The sequence below is a fragment of the Cebus imitator genome, unplaced genomic scaffold, assembly GCF_001604975.1.
Source record: "Cebus imitator isolate Cc_AM_T3 unplaced genomic scaffold, Cebus_imitator-1.0 Scaffold38, whole genome shotgun sequence".
In the NCBI taxonomy this organism is placed as follows: Eukaryota; Metazoa; Chordata; class Mammalia; order Primates; family Cebidae; genus Cebus; species Cebus imitator.
The window spans coordinates 5,498,084-5,513,743 of record NW_016107353.1 but is presented as its reverse complement, the minus strand read 5'-3'; the positions used below and the strand labels follow the sequence as shown (position 1 = coordinate 5,513,743).

General features: G+C 43.9%; 1 long non-coding RNA gene across 1 annotated transcript; it reads right to left on the bottom strand.

The window, feature by feature from the left end:
- Nucleotides 1-662: 662 nt before the first annotated feature.
- Nucleotides 663-15,417, bottom strand: LOC119470701. The gene is made up of 3 exons (XR_005199659.1): nt 15,177-15,417; nt 14,828-14,911; nt 663-1,885 (listed from the first exon to the last, which is right to left on the bottom strand). It is a non-coding gene; the product is annotated as an uncharacterized LOC119470701 (long non-coding RNA).
- Between the last annotated feature and the right edge of the window lie 243 nt (nt 15,418-15,660).

Below are 15,660 nucleotides of genomic sequence, written 5' to 3'. Positions count from 1 at the left end.
TCAAGTGGGAGGAGGGTGTGGGGACAGGGAACTCTACTTTCTGCTGAATTTTGCTGTGAACCTAAGATTGTTCTAAAAAATACTGTTTATTGATTTCTTTAAAAAGTGTTTTGGACGTCTACAGCACCAAAGGATTATAAAGTAGAGCAGCTGAAGAGCTGTGGACAATTGTTAACAACTAATGTTTCCAGGGGCTGTACCTACATCCCAGTGAAGCACATACTAGAGCTTCCCAACCTAGGGAGCCTTTCCCTTTCCTTTTATGTGGAGGCTATTTAGTATCACCCATTGTTTCTTCTTCCCTGACACCAGGGAGTCTGATTTTTTAGGGAGGTAGTTAGGAACTGAAAAGTGGTTTTTTTTGCAAAATTTGTTACATTCATAGAAAAAGTTGCTATGTTACCTATTTGAAGAAGAGGAAGAGTTGAACACTTTATATTTCTTGAGATGGGGAGAAAAGAGTGTCAGGCAGAGAAGGAGATGTGTCCACAAAAGCAGAGGTGGCAGTGATTCAATGGGAGAAAGACTCAACTGGTCACTGATAGCTTTGAAGATGGAGACGGGGCCACAGACCAAGGAATGCAAGTGGCCTTGAAAATCTGGAAAAGGCAAGGCAACAGAATCTTCTCCCAGAGCCTCCTAAAGGAACAGTCCTGCTGACACCTTGATTTTAGACACATTTTGGACTTCGTACATCCAGAACTGTAAGATAAACGTGTGTTGTAAGCCACTACGTGTGTGGTTATCTATCACAGCAGCAATAGGGAACTAATACAAATACACCCTGAAGGAAAAAAAAAATTCCTGCCATAGATCACTCAAGTGGTAAGAAGGAGGCTAACTGGAGAGGGGAGACAGATGGGCTAGAGCTACTGTGAAGAAAAGGCATTCTTGCAATAGTAATAGAGGTTACCCAGATCGAACTGTATATATTCTTTGTTGTTACAGAATCAGTATGAGTCGACACCATGTGGACATATTGGTAGAGCATTTGCATGGCGTTTTATATTTTAACTGTTTGTATAGCCATTTGTATTTCCCCTGCTAGCCTGAGCGATTCCAAGATGGCATTCGTCTTTGTATTCCTGTTGCCGGCTGTGGCTTCCATGAATAATACCACCTTAGGCACTTCACACTTCCCAGAGCACTTGTGTGGCCATTATCTGTTCTGAATCTTTCCACAACTCTTGTGAGGTCAAGCAAGACTGGTGGTGGCGTTATCAATAGATTCCATCTTACAACAGACTGGCGCCCAAATTTCTCTGACACTCAGGCTCTCCTCTCCCCAAGAGTCCACCCATTTTCTCTGCAAGGTGAATTCTAAACATGTAAGAGAAAGTTGAGGCATGGCTGTCCTCCTAAGGGTCCAAACTGGGCCCTGGGGTCGCCAGTTACTGTACAGACCTTCTTGGTCTTCTTCCCACTTCTTCCCACTTTGTGCAACTGATAGTGGAGGAGAAGGGCCACACAACAGTGAAACCACCTTTGGTTTCACTCAAGGGCATTGAGCAGTGTGGCCTAGAAATGAGGATGGAAAGGGTCCAGGTGGGGGATGGGGGCCAGGCTGACCCAGGAGTCCCCCGTCCCAGACCCTACCTCTTGCGCTATGACCCTCCTAGGGAAGTGTGGCAGAGGAGGGAGGGAGAAAGGTCATGTTTCAGCCTGAACTTCAGGACCTGGCCTGAGGACAGATCAGAAGAGAATGGTATCCGTCACCATCTTACAGTTTTAAAATTCTTTGTATGGTGTCATGTTCTCACAGAGACAGTACAGTCTCGGGAGTTAGAGACAGGTTCAAGTCATAGGTCTCCACTTACGAGTGGTGTAACCTTGGCAAGTCACTTTCCCTGGATGAAATCCCATTTCTCCATCAGCAGAATATGGCCTGCAAAATAGTTGGAAAGATAAAAATAACATATGTAAAGTACATGGAAAATAATAAGCACTCAAATGGTAGCCATAGTTATTTATAACCAAGAAAACAGAGAGGGGGAGTGGATTTCTCCCAGTTGGACAGCTGATAATTGGTGGAACCAAGATTCCAGACTGACCCCCAGAAGCTTCAGTTCCTTATCCAAAGGACCCTCTGCTCACCGGACACGAAGTCTTATACTTCTGTAGCCAGGTGCCACCCTCCAAGGCAAATCCCTGTCCACCGACTCACAGAGAGGGAGCCCCTACCAGGAACACGCTGGAAGCCGTGTGCCACACAGCTGCACACGTCAGGAACCTCACGCGGCTGGAGCCTGGAGGGCGCCAGCACATCTCCTTTCTTCGGCCCCTGTCCCTGACTCCTGTCCCAGCTCAAAGGGGCAGTGCAGGGGTGGGGGAGAGTGGGGCTGGGGCTCCGGCCTTGCCAGTGAAGCCCCAGTACCCTTTCGCTTGGGATGAAGGCGCGGGGCGCGGCACGCGGAGCGCAGGGAGCCCCGAGTCCCAGGCTCAGACCCAGCTGCGGACCCCGCCGTGCAGCCCTGGCGTTGCAAGCGTGGACCGTGGGCGCGAGGCCCCGGAGGGAGGCACTCGGCGCGGCTGCGGCCGGGTCTGCAGGGTCCTGGCGTCAGGAGAGGGTCCTGGCGCGGCGGCTCTAGGCCCGCCCTGGCCCGCGGCCCGCAGGGTTCAGACGGGGCCGAGGCAGCCAAGCCCCGCTCGCTCGCGCCAGGCGCCGGAGCCAAGGCTGACGCGCGGTTCTGAATCATGTTTGCAGGAGCGGAGCGGCCCCCAGGGCTCCGCGGAGACGCTCTGCGGGGCAGCCCGGGCCCTCCCTCGGCGACGGGGCCCGCAGAAAACTCCGAGTCCGGGGCTCTGCCAGGCGCCGGCACTGGAGCGCAGGAGATGCCAGCTTCCCCCGGCTCATCACCTCGGGGTTCCACGGCACTTACGTGGGATGGGGACCGCGGACGGAAAGGAACGGCAGTTTCATTCTCCGCTGAAGCAATCCTCAAGCGCACACGTGTGCCCCCTGCTCAGGCAGGCCTCCAGCAGAGGCTCCCAGGTGGGGTGTACAGAAAGAACTTCTGAAAGTGGGCACCTGCTTTAGGAGACTGGCAAGCATAGGGAGCCCCCAACCACCTGTGCCCTGCCCCCAAGGGGCCCTTCTTACGGCCCTGATGTGCCCCTTAGTACGATTAAGGCTGTTTGCGAGTCCTAAAGAGCTTTGCGTTATGCAGGGCCCTTTCAACCAACCATTCCTCTATGTACCCCAACCTGTGAAACTGGCAGGACGAGCACCTTTATTCGTTTTATAGGTGAGAAAACAAAGAGGTGGGAAAGCCGTAGGGTTCTGTGCCCGGCTGCCTAGTCAGGCTCTGCCAACCAAAGATTGAGGTCCTTTCTCCTTTCCCTTTCCTGCCAGGAGTGAAGAAGTGTCCACTCTCTTTACTGAGAGGCCTCCACTTTGAGCATTAAGCCAGTTAGCCACTGCTGTGTGAAGGGGTGTTGACAGCAAGTGACAAGGAAACAAATCTTTATAGCAGGAAAAATTACTTAAGTGGACTCCTTAGCAGCTTCCCTTCCATTTGGAATGAAGATTAGCACCACCCCTAGCCCTAGAGCTGTGGTTCTCAAAGTGTGGTGCCCAAACTAGCAGCAGAAGCATCACCTGGGAACTAGCTGGAAATGCATATTAGCTGCCCCCTCCTAGGCCTACTGGATCAGAAGCTTTGAGGGTAGAGCTCAGAATTTTTTTTTTTTTTTTTTGCTTGTCATATATATATAGATATGTAAATCCAGAATGGATCAAACAGATCATCACGGATGTAGGTGCCGGACATGGGGCAGAAGGTAGCTGGAAAAGTATGCCTTAGGGAAGTTAAAGACCCTAGCCTCATTCTTATCTTGTTTCAATAGCTGGACCTAACATCAATAGCTTACTTTCCCATTGTTCTAGTTTCCTCTGCCCCATCTACAAACTTGGCACAGCCCACTTGCCTTGCAAGGCCTCCGTTGAAGGACCCCATGTACACACAGGCCAGTACAGCAGTACTAGGCTAACTAAAAGGATCTCCACCCCACATATGGTCTCATTCCAAGTCTGTGGCCGACTACCTTCATTGTTGTGTGCGAGTTGGTTTCATCCCATGAAAATGTGGCCGCTTCAGCATAAAATAGTTAAATCTTTATAATGATCAAATATCTCATCCTACCCAATTTTACATGCAGCTGAAAAATGGCAGGCTAGGGACATAGGACATTGAGAACTATTTATACTGTTAGAATTGCCACCCATTAAATGATCACTAGCTAATTGTCACTAAATTTACAAATTAATGAAATTATCTATAGAATACAGCAGAATCACAGTAAAAGGACTGAAGTTTGCCCATTTCTGCTCAAGAAGTCCCTAACCTTCATATGTTGTCCTTTTGAGCCCAGTAATTTTTAAGGAGCCCTCCAAGAGATTGTCTGATACATGAAGGAGTTTTGAAAACCACTGTTCCAGAAAAGCCTTTATATTGACTAGAAGCGAGCCCTGTATTGAAAGACTGAATGCCATCACTGCTTAGGAGGACCAAGGAAGCAAGAAATGAACCAGGAAGCCCAGAGTTAGCAGCAGCGTGGCAGGTTCATCCCTTGGAGTCTCTGTTGTGTTTGGGGCCCTATAAAATATTAGAAAGTGACGGAAACTTTAGGACTCCATATAATATTATATTTACATACCCACTCAGCTCTCAACTACTCTCTGACAGTACCTACTGAAGATCAGGTCTTCAACTTGCTAAGACTGATCTAGGCATTAGCCAACTCTCTGAATTGAAGGAAACAGATGTTACCAGGTCATCTTATCAAATGGAGCTCTATTGTTTGGTAGATGATGTGGTAAGTGGAGCAGACACTGCTGTTTGCTTTCTCCTTGGCTAACAGAGGGCTGACATTGACTGGGGTAAGGGATAGAGCTATCCTGTGCTTCAGGTGGCTGCATTCCTCCCTGCTGGCCCCAGTGATTGATTTAGGAATGGGCAGAGGGTGCAATTCTGACCAATGAGATGTGGGAGAAGCCTGCTGGGGAGCTGGAAGAGTATTTTCCTTTCTCTTTAAAAGGGACACAGGAAAGGTGCATTCCCTTTTTTCCCGTTTTCATCTCTGGATGTCATTGTCTGGAACTGTTGCAGGCTTCTGACACCATGAGAGAAAGTAGGCTAGAAGGACAAGCAAAACAGAGGGTGATGGGAGGACACAGGAAACACCTGGGGCCTTCATGACATTGTTGAGCCACTAAATTAGCCAACCCAAGGAGTCAGGGAAGTGCTTAGGATTGTCTTATGGAGTGAGATGACTTATTTTTCTTATGAAGACTGCTTTTAGTTGGGCTCTGTGTTACTTGCAGCCAAAAGCATCCTAATTGATGTAATTAAAGAGACTAAAATCTCACTGTAATACCATAGTAGAGACAGAAATCCAGCTAGGTGTCAGAGGGAGGTATCAGGAGGGCTGAGGTATCAGGAGGATCCCTGGCTACTCTAAGCATGGGGCTGCCTCATCTTCCTCACCCATCTCAGGCATTCCCAGTTTCGAGCTCTCATCATGAATGTGGTCCCCTTACTCTCATGTGGTCTCCCTTTTTGCATCTGCTGTTTTCTCTTTCTGCCCGCTGCCTGGTTCTCTCTGTAATTTCCAATTTAAATTTCCAAGAATGAGAACTCGATTGGCCTAGTTAAACACACTGCTTCTGATAGGAAAGAGATTCCATGCCTGGCCACCTTATGGGTTGCTGGTCAGTCCATGGACCGGCTGCCCTTGGATCAATTTCCTCCTTCTTGTCTAAGATGAGAAGAATGGATACAGGGCCTGGCTAGCCCCACTCTGCCTGAGGCCCTGGCAGAGGCCAGGGGCTGGGAAGATTCCCCTAGAAGGAAATAGTGCTCTTGGCAGGTACTAAGACTTACTTGCCAGCAGAGCCTTTCTTAGGAAAAATGAAATGGCAGTGCTGAGTCTACCAAGGTCAGAGCAAAGGAATCCACTCCTACCACAGCCCCTTTCTGTTGTAGATCTGTTCTATACCCAAGAGTAAGGGGTGTCGGGCCAACGTGTTTGCCTGGGTACCTAAAGCCACCCCCAAACACAGCCATATTACTCAGAAAATACCCATGCCCCCAGTGCACCCACCCATGCATCCACACAGGAAGCAGACACTGCGCTGCTGCCCAATATGTGCACACCACACATGATGTTTGCATATGGCATTTTATGGGAAACTTTTTAAGAGTTGTTTTGCTGTTTGAGTCCCTGTGAAACCCTTCAGCACTGTGTTGGGACGTGCAAGCGGCAGCCACAGCGATGGAACAGGATACAGAGTGAAGAAATGACTGCTGCAGAACGTTTCCTAAAACAAAGGTTTTAAAAGAACGTGGGACACAAGCGCCGAGACGCCCAAGTGTGAGAGCCTCACACTGCGCTCGCTGTGTTCTCGGCATTCTCGTAGGGTGTGTGTGATTCTCTAAGAACAAGTAGTCACAGGAGAGGAAGAGGTGGGAACTGCGCTGCTCCTGTCACTCGTTCTGTATCCTTAGGCAAGTGGTTTGAACTTCCTGAGCCTTGATTTCTTCGTTGGTAAAATGTGTCTAATAATACTTCCCTGGTTATATTGCCATAATCCTTGCATATGATAAGTCGGTGAAGAAAATGTTGGGCACATAATATAACATGTTAAAGCTTTCATTTTAAAAGATCCCTTCCTTGAGGCAGGCATGCTACCTTATTATTTAGAGAGAATCCTGGTCAGAAGCACCAGACTGTGGTATTGATCAGATCCTGTGATGTCTGTCACCCAGCTCAACAAATGAGGTTACAGTGAGGTTTCAATGAGAATTCACTGAGGCCCTCATCAGAAATGAAAAATGGCTGGGAGGTGCCTAGTGGGTGGTGGGCACTTGAGAGGACAACACTTTCATTAATGTTAATCTGCCCAGGATATGGAGAGAAAATCACAGTAGCTTCCAGAGCCGAGCCCAAGGATAATGCATTATCTTATGCTACATAGAAAGCGGGATAGGACCCAGGCCTGATACTGGCTAGGACCCTAAAGGAAGATACTCAAGTTTCCCATGGAGCAGAGACCACTGTTATCAGTTAGTGCTTGCTACTGAGGCAAGCCGCTGGGAACAGAAAGAGATGGGTCAGGAATGGGAATAGAATTTTCAAGATTTGGGAGCCAAAGGACCTTTGGCGGCATGGAGAAAGAGAGATCTAAGAATTCTTGGGGCTAGAGTTAGGAATGGTCTATTAGACATCTGAGAGCAACTGAACGTCCAGTGTGGTTGTCTGAAGCCACACTCGGAGAGGGAATCAACATTAGTGTTACAGAGGTTTTAGGGATCCCTACAGGCCTTATAGTACGGTTACTACAGCCTGTGGTGTTACTTAAGATGGTGGCCAAAAGCAGATCCTGTGTTCCTCAGATAGTATTTTCTTCAGAAGACAGAATTCTAAGATGTCCCCGCCACTCTACCCCTGCCCCCCCGCCCCCGCTTCCCACACTGACCCCGGTATACAAACCCTGCATAATCCCCAGGACTATAAATATGATGGATTTTCCTCCTATCATTAGGTTATATTAATTCAGCACAGTTGGCCTTAAGATAAATTATCTGGGCGAGCTGGACCTAATCCTCTGAGCTCTTCAAAACCAGGCAGTTTCTTCTGGCTTGTTGCAGAAGGGGAAGTTGGAGATTTGATGTGTGAGAGGGATTTGAGGCTCCCTTGCTAGCTTGAAGATGGAGGGGCCACCTGATAAGAAATGTGGGTGGCTCTAGCAGTTGAAAGCAGCCTCTAGCTGACAGCCAGCAAGAAAACAGGAATCTCAGTCCTACGACCACAAGGAACTGAATTTTGCCAAGAATAAGAATAAGCTTGAAAGAGAGTCTTCCTCAGAGCTTCCAGAGAAGAGGCCAGCCTGGTTAACAGGCTTGATTTTAGCCTTGTGATACCCTGAGCAAAGAACTGAGCTATGCCATGCCAGATTCAAAACCTGCCTGGCCCGCAGACCTATGAGCTAATAAATGGGTGTTATTTTAAGCTTGGTTATTTCTTATGTAGTAAAAGAAAGTGAATACAAATCAGTGAAGAACTATGTGGTTCAGAGTTAGGGCTAGAAAATTATCAATCTTCATCAGATTTAAATTTTGTTTTTTCCCACATTTATTTCCTTTTATTTTCTCTTGGCTTCTTTAGGCATATTTTTTGAAAACTTACAATCTGATTACTAGGAACCAGAAAGAATTTGACTATAGCCAAGTACTAAAAAAAAAAATAATAAGAAAATATGAGAAAAATATAAGGTCTTCATCCTGCATCTGCCACTTAGTTTGTATGGTTTTGGGAAAATGACTTCACCTCCTTACATCTTAGTTCCTCATCTATAAAATAGAGATAATAATGTTTACCTACTAAGTAAACATTGTCAAATATCAAGCAGATATTTGTACAGCAGTGTTCATTGCAGCATGTTTTACAATAGCCAAAGGTCAGACTCAAATCAGATAATGTATTTCAATGTGCCTTATAAAATAGACACCTGTATATATTAATAAATAAATGTGAGCTACTCTTTTTATTCAGATGGAATAACCAGCAAGATGCTCAGGGCAGCAGGTGACTCAGCAGCAGTGAAAGTTCCAGCCTGAAAGCCTAGAAACCCAATAGAGAGGAAAAATTAGTAAGTACAGCCCCTGAGTGAAGGCACTGGGGAGTCGCTGCAGGAGCTATTTCTCCTCTTGAGTGTGCTTTCATTATGCAAGTAAAAATGAAAAAAGCAGACTGAGAAACATGCTAGACTAATTCTCAGCCTCACCGAGAACAGAGTTTAAAATCCTTAGCAGAAAAAAAAGTAATATGACCCCCAAAATGGCCAACTAAATTGCCTAGAGAGCAAAAGAAAAAAGAAAGCCGCAACAGAATACATTATGTAATGAGGACATTACACAGAACAAATGAATGGAATCAAACACCCATAAAGCAGAAGAGAAGCAGAAGTCTTGCAGGAGATGTTATCATTGGCTCAAGATTAACTGTGCCTGTGCTTAAACAATGGTGTGTGAAACGTCTTAAACAGGAAAGGAATCCTTGGAAAGAAAGGCTGTCAGCACTGCAAAGCGGCATTTGGAAATTCAATCTATAATATAACAAAGAAAATTGGACAAGAGATGAGTGATAAGCACACCCAAGAAGGACAAAAAGATGTAAAAGTCAGATGAGTTCTCCCAACTACCAACAGCATTCCAATTAAGAGGTCAGATTACAGTAGCTATACAGAGAAACACCGTGGAGAAAATTCAAAAAAGGGAAAACCAGCACCAGTACCCAATAACAGCAAAGTGTTTTGTTTCCTGCCTGTTCCGTTGTTTGTTGACAATGAAGGGGCATTTTAAAAATATGAACCTAGGTAACATGAAAAAAAAACAAACCCAGAAATAAAAATAGTAAAATGCCAAATACAATTGAAGAACTAATTAAATGCTTTCACAAGTACATACCATTTTGTACTCCATCTATAGATGGACAAAACTAAGAACCATTTCAAACATGTAAGACCAGGTATCCCTATGCCACAGTAGATCTACATTTAGGGTCTTGAGTTAACTTGACAATAGTCACAGGCCTGAGTACAAAGCTCAGCTCTTCCATCTGCCATTTGTGAGAAGCTGGTCATGTTATCTAGCCTCTCTGAGCATCAGTTTATTGATCTATAAAACTAAGATAATGAACACATGATAGGGTTTTGGAGAGGATTAAATAGCATAAAGTATTTAATAATATGGCTAAAAATAATATGGCTACTATATATAATCAGAGCTCAAAAAATTATAATTAATTTAAAAATTAATTATCTCCCCAATTGTATAGTAAAGGAGCTAACAAAATTCTCTCCAGAATCCTTTCTATCTTCAAAGTTTTTTGGTTTTGCCAATATTAAGTTTGGTGATTCCTCAAAAAGCTACACAGAGAATCGCCATCTAACCCAGCAATTCCACTCCTAGGTAGTTATGCAAAAGACTTGAAAGCAGGAACTCAAGCAGATGTTTGTACACCAGTGTTCATTACAGCATTGTTTAGAATAGCCAAAAGGTGGAAAATACCCAAGTCTCCATCAACAGATGAATGAATAAACAAAATGTGGTATGTGCATACAATGAACTCAGACGTGAATTAAAGGAAGTTGTAATACATGCTACAACGCGAATAGACCTTAATAACATCGTGCCAGGCGAAGAAGCCAAACACAGAAGGATAAATATTGTGCAATTCCAGTTACATGAAATATCTAGAGTAGGCAAATTCACAGAGACAGAAAGTAGAGGTTACCATGGGCTAGGGAAGGAAGAATAGGGAGTTATTGCTTAACAGGTACCAAGTCTCTGTTTGGGCTGCTGGAAAAGTTTTGGAGACAGATAGTGGCAATAGCTGCACAACAGTATGAATGTCATTAATGCCACTGAGTTTTGCAGTTAAAAATTGTTAAATGGCATATTTAATGTTTTATATATATAAAACACATGGTGTGTATATATATATATATATATATATATATATATATAAAACCACACACAAAAAATCTTGTAGTTCTATCTCAGATTTTTCTTTGCAATATGATAACATCCAGATTGGAGAAATGAATGCTACTTGCATTTCTTTTTGAGACGAAGTCTTGCTCTGTTGCCCAGGCTGTAGTGCAGTGGTGCAACGTCGACTCACTGCAACCTCGGCCTCCCAGGTTCAAGCGATTCTCCTGCCTCAGCCTCCCAAGTACCCAGGACTACAGGCTTGTGTCACCATGCCCGGCTAATTTTTTTGTATTTTTAGTAGAGACAGGGTTTCACCATGTTAGCCAGGATAGCCTCGATGTCCTGACCTCGTGATCTGCCCTCTTCATTCTCCCAAAATGCTGGGATTATAGGCTTGAGCCACCGTGCCCGGCCAACTACTTGCATTTTTATACCTTCTGCAGTCCTGAATGTGGGCTCTAGGATCAGTTTACCTGGGTTCAGATTTTCCCTCTCTCACTTACTACCGGTGCCTCCTGGAGCAAGGTACTCAAAGTGTTGGAGCCTAGTTGCCTCATGTGTGAAATAGATATAATAATACCTACAACACAGAGTTGTTTAGAAGAAGCTTACGTTGTGTCTGGTATGAAGCAAGTGTTTACAAAAGACAGGTTATCGCTATTCCTTGAAAAGCATGCTCAAGTGGCAGTGGAAGGTAGAGAGAGTCAAACACTAGAGTGCCAAATGACGCTGGGGCCAAAGTTTCTATCACCCTTGACTCTGAGTTCCTGAGATGCTCCCACTGACATGATCCGAAGATGATGCTCTGACTCTAGTCCCAGATGATCATGAGACAAGAAAATACTCCTTGAAACTCTACCCAAGCCTACACCGTCCTTCCAATTTAAGGCAGAGATATGGCTCTAATCCTACAGTAAACAGTACACACTGCCCCTAGCATCAAGTCCAAACACTTGAATAAGGAAGGGTGCTTTATGATCTGGCCTGTTTACCTGTTTCACCCAAATTCTCACCACACCTCACCTCACCCTTTATGCTCCAACCTTGCTGACTGCTTACAGCTCTGCCTGGAAGGCTCCTACCTCCCCACTTTACCTGGCCGTCCCTTCTCCATCCTTCAGGTCATCACTTGGACATCACCTCTTCCAGGCAGGTTTCTCTGACTCACCTGAGCTGAATTAGATTCTCCTATGTGCTTGCATAATCTTCTGTCTTCTATTCCCCAACATTGCATACTGGTGTTATTGCCCATTTTCATGTGTCTCTCCAATAAGACTATAAGCAACTTGCATTATTAACCATTTCATCCCCAGTATCTAGCCTACAGTGCCTGGCTCATAGAAACACGTTAGTTGCGTATGAATGAACATGAATGGATGGAATAATAGTTGGATAAATGACCTGGTATTGGTTCTATAAATTGGATCAAGTTTTGAGATGGCAGTGTCAGCTCTTTTGCCTCCTTCAGACCTTTATCAGACTGTTAGGGAACTCCTGACGTTGTGTCAATATTAATGGGGAATAGTAACTGACAGCATAGGTCCCAAACAAGGAAGGCAGGATGTTTGTTAATTTTTTAGGACCTTTGCTGAACCCAACCATCCACTTTCAAATAGATTTATATACATGGTTCCTTACCCTCTAGCATCCACACCTACCTGGTTCTTACCTTTCCTACTTCTGCTGATTACAGCATCATCTGAGCTGCTGAAATTTAAAATCCCTCTCCTTTTTTGCCTCTTTCTGTAGCCCCCAATCACGATGGTCCCTCAGTTCAGTAATTTGACTTCCTATCTACGTCCACTTTTCTATTTCTACTGCTACTATTACAAAATGCTTTGTATAGGAACAAAGCTTTATTAAAGAATAAGTTTCCTCCACATTGTGAAATCACCAAGGACACCTGGGTAATGTAGCATCATTTAATACATCATACAGACCCAGGCTAGCCTCCTGTTTTCTTTAGCATCTCTAGGAAACCAGGAATGTCAGAATAGTCAGATTCTCATAGCAGATACAGGACCAATTTTAAACGGCCTTGCATGGGGCATTGACCTAGCACTGCTTCTTTTTAAATCTTTCCAGTACTAAGAAAACTAATTTTGTGGGTACATGTTCCTCTGCCATAGGAAACAGGAAAGCCAGCCTTTCTCCTTTGAACTAGGGGCATTGTTCTATTGTCTTGGTCAAGAGAGGTCTTAAGGAGCAATTGAATTTGTAGTTCAGCTATTGCCAGAAAGAACATCAATACTGTTAATTATGCCATAATTAAATCATAGAAATAAGTAATCATTCATCCAAATTTAAAAGGGCAGTTTTAGACAATCTTCCGCAACTAGTTAAATTGAGTTATTCTGCTATTTAAATTACTTTTCCACACTTTTACTTATGTATGGCATCCAATAACTGCCTTCATCAGAAAAAAAAACAAAACAAAAAAACAACAGAGAAGTTCTCTTTAAGGAGGTGTACACAGGTGGGAAGGTCAAGCCCAATGACTTGTCAGACAAAAGTCACATTTTCCCAAGTAGTATGGACTAGAGTTCTTAAGTCTCTCTGGGTATCAGTATCGTGCTCTCAGAGCAGTGGCTTTGAAGTCAGGCTGCTTGGATAGAACCTTTAATTTTTCTAAGCCTCTGTTTTCTCACCTGAAAAATGTGTATAACATTTTCAAACAGTGCCTAGCATATAATTGAACTATTACTCCGACTTCATCCAGCTAGGGGTGTTTTATGTAGATACATATCACATGGGTGTATGACCTGAAGTGGTCAGTCTGTCTGGTCAGGGTTATAAATTGAGGTCTTAACATTCCAATACACAATGACACATTCATTTCTTTGCTATCTTGTATCTAAAGCTTACAGCTCTCATTTTAATAAACACCGGAAAAATCTGTATTGTTTAGAGGATTTGCACATTATTTACAGGTATTTAGCATGTGACCAGCGATTGTTAAAGAATCTGATATTTGAAGAGAATTGCACATAAATTACTCATCAGAGATTCTTCAAGTTCTAATCATGATTTCAGGTCTTAAAGGAAGCACAGCATTATGATTTTGTCAGCCTTATAGAGACAATTTAACAAGTATCAGGTTAGTATGCAAGGGCATCTGCTCTTATTTAAGAACAATATGACAACCAAGTATGTGAATGACTCTTCTGTGTCTCATAAAACCAGGGTTAGATATTTTCCATGTTGTTGTTCAGTTCCCTTTATTAAAGGCTCATGCAATCAATTCCTACTTGTTGTCTGCAGCTGAATTTTATCCATCTTATTGTCAGGAAAAAAAACTGTGCAGTCCAACATGTTTAGCTTTTGCTTTGGCTGCCAGAAAGCTTACAGTCAGTTTATTGCCCATGTGTGCCAATCAGTTTAATTTCAGTGCCTCATTGCCTACTCTCTCCTGTTCCTTCAGCTGTAGTCTGCAGAACTTTACTGCTAATTATCTTATCTTGCCCTATGTCTTAATCTTGAGTCCTTTCTAAAGTAGGAGGCAAGACAATTTTCAAACCTTAAATGAAGAAAGTTAATTAAACAATAGCAGTAACAGCAAAAATATTGGACCAGCATTCTAAGTAAATATAAGTAAATCATTGTATAGATATTTAAGATTTCTGTTCAGAAAGGCTTAAAAGTAAAAATAATAATAATAATAGGGATTTTGTTTTGAGACAGAGTCTCATTCTGTTGTTCAGGTTGGAGCATGGCACCACGATCACTGCTCGCTGCAGCCTCGACCTCCGAGGCTCAAGTGATCCTCCCATCTCAGCCTCCTGAGTAGCTGAGACTATAGATGCATTCCATGATGCCCTGCTAATTTTTAGAGAGACAGGGTTTTGCCATGTTGCCCTGCTAATTTTTAGAGAGACAGGGTTTTGCCATGTTGCCCAAGCTGGTCTTGAACTTCTGGGCTCAAGAAATCTACCCACCTTGGCCTCCCAAATTTGTAGGATTACAGGCACGAGCCACCATGCCCAGCTAGGGATATTTTATATAGATACATATCAAATGTGTGTACGAGAACAAAGAAATCAAATCTAGGGTCAAGCCTGCCTAGGTCTGAATCCTAACTCCACCCTTTACTAGTTGTATGTCCTTAGGAAAGTTATTTATCTTCTTGCTGCCTTTGGTTCATCATCCCAAACTGCAGATAAAAACAACTTCAACTAATGTTGCTATGAGGATTCATGAGATATTTAGGATATGGTAAGCTCTCAATAAATATCGACTTTTACTCTTAAAACTTCCTTTTCTTCATTTATGATAACAATGTATCCCAACAATGTTTACAAGTCCAGTATTCAAGAATTGAATAGTAGGCTTACCTATTTTAAGATGAGATAAGGTATCCTCCCCAAATGCAAAATATTGAAAAATCCTTAATTTTGCTTCCCATAGAGACAAGTAACCTAGAGCATATAAAAATCTTTAATAGGCACAACTAGCCAGGGTAGAAACTGCTGCGATCACGGGAGAAGGACTCAAGGCTTCTCCTTAAGGTAAGGGCCCAAGGTAATCCTTCGGACCAGGGGAGTAAAGCCATGCAGCCCCTCCCCTGATCCTCTGCAGGACATTCTAATACGTAGGGATTGGGAGCAGAGGAGGTAGATCTCCCTTTCTCACATCTGAAAAAAATCTAATGAAGGCTTAGTCTGCTCTTCCGCACAAGCCTACCCTTAAGCAAGGGCCTCCACTCAGTGGCCAGCTTTCTCTATACGTGTGGTCAGAGAAGAGGGGGCCCAGCAGGAGGACACCAGCTTGAGATGCTGACCCTGTGTGGTGAGCAAGCCGCAGACACCCTGGCAGTCAAGAGATAGGTTTACAGGCTGGGGAAGGGGTTGAGGGTGGAGACACATCTGCTGTCTTAGAAAATCCAGTCTCGGCTCTCAACCGTCAGTCACCCTTGGCAGCATCAACCCCCTCATCCCCAGCAGCAGTAACAAATGATCAACAGCACCACCCTCTTTTGGCTCAAAATCATCAGCAATCAGATGACATAGGGAAGAAACAAACAAGCATGTGACTTCTTATGTTCCAGACATTGTGCTTAATGGTTTACATGGAAATCTTATTTAATATACTATGTTATAAACAAAAATGTGAAAGTATGAAAGCTAAATTTCTGCAAGTTGAGATATTTCATTCTTAGTTTACATTG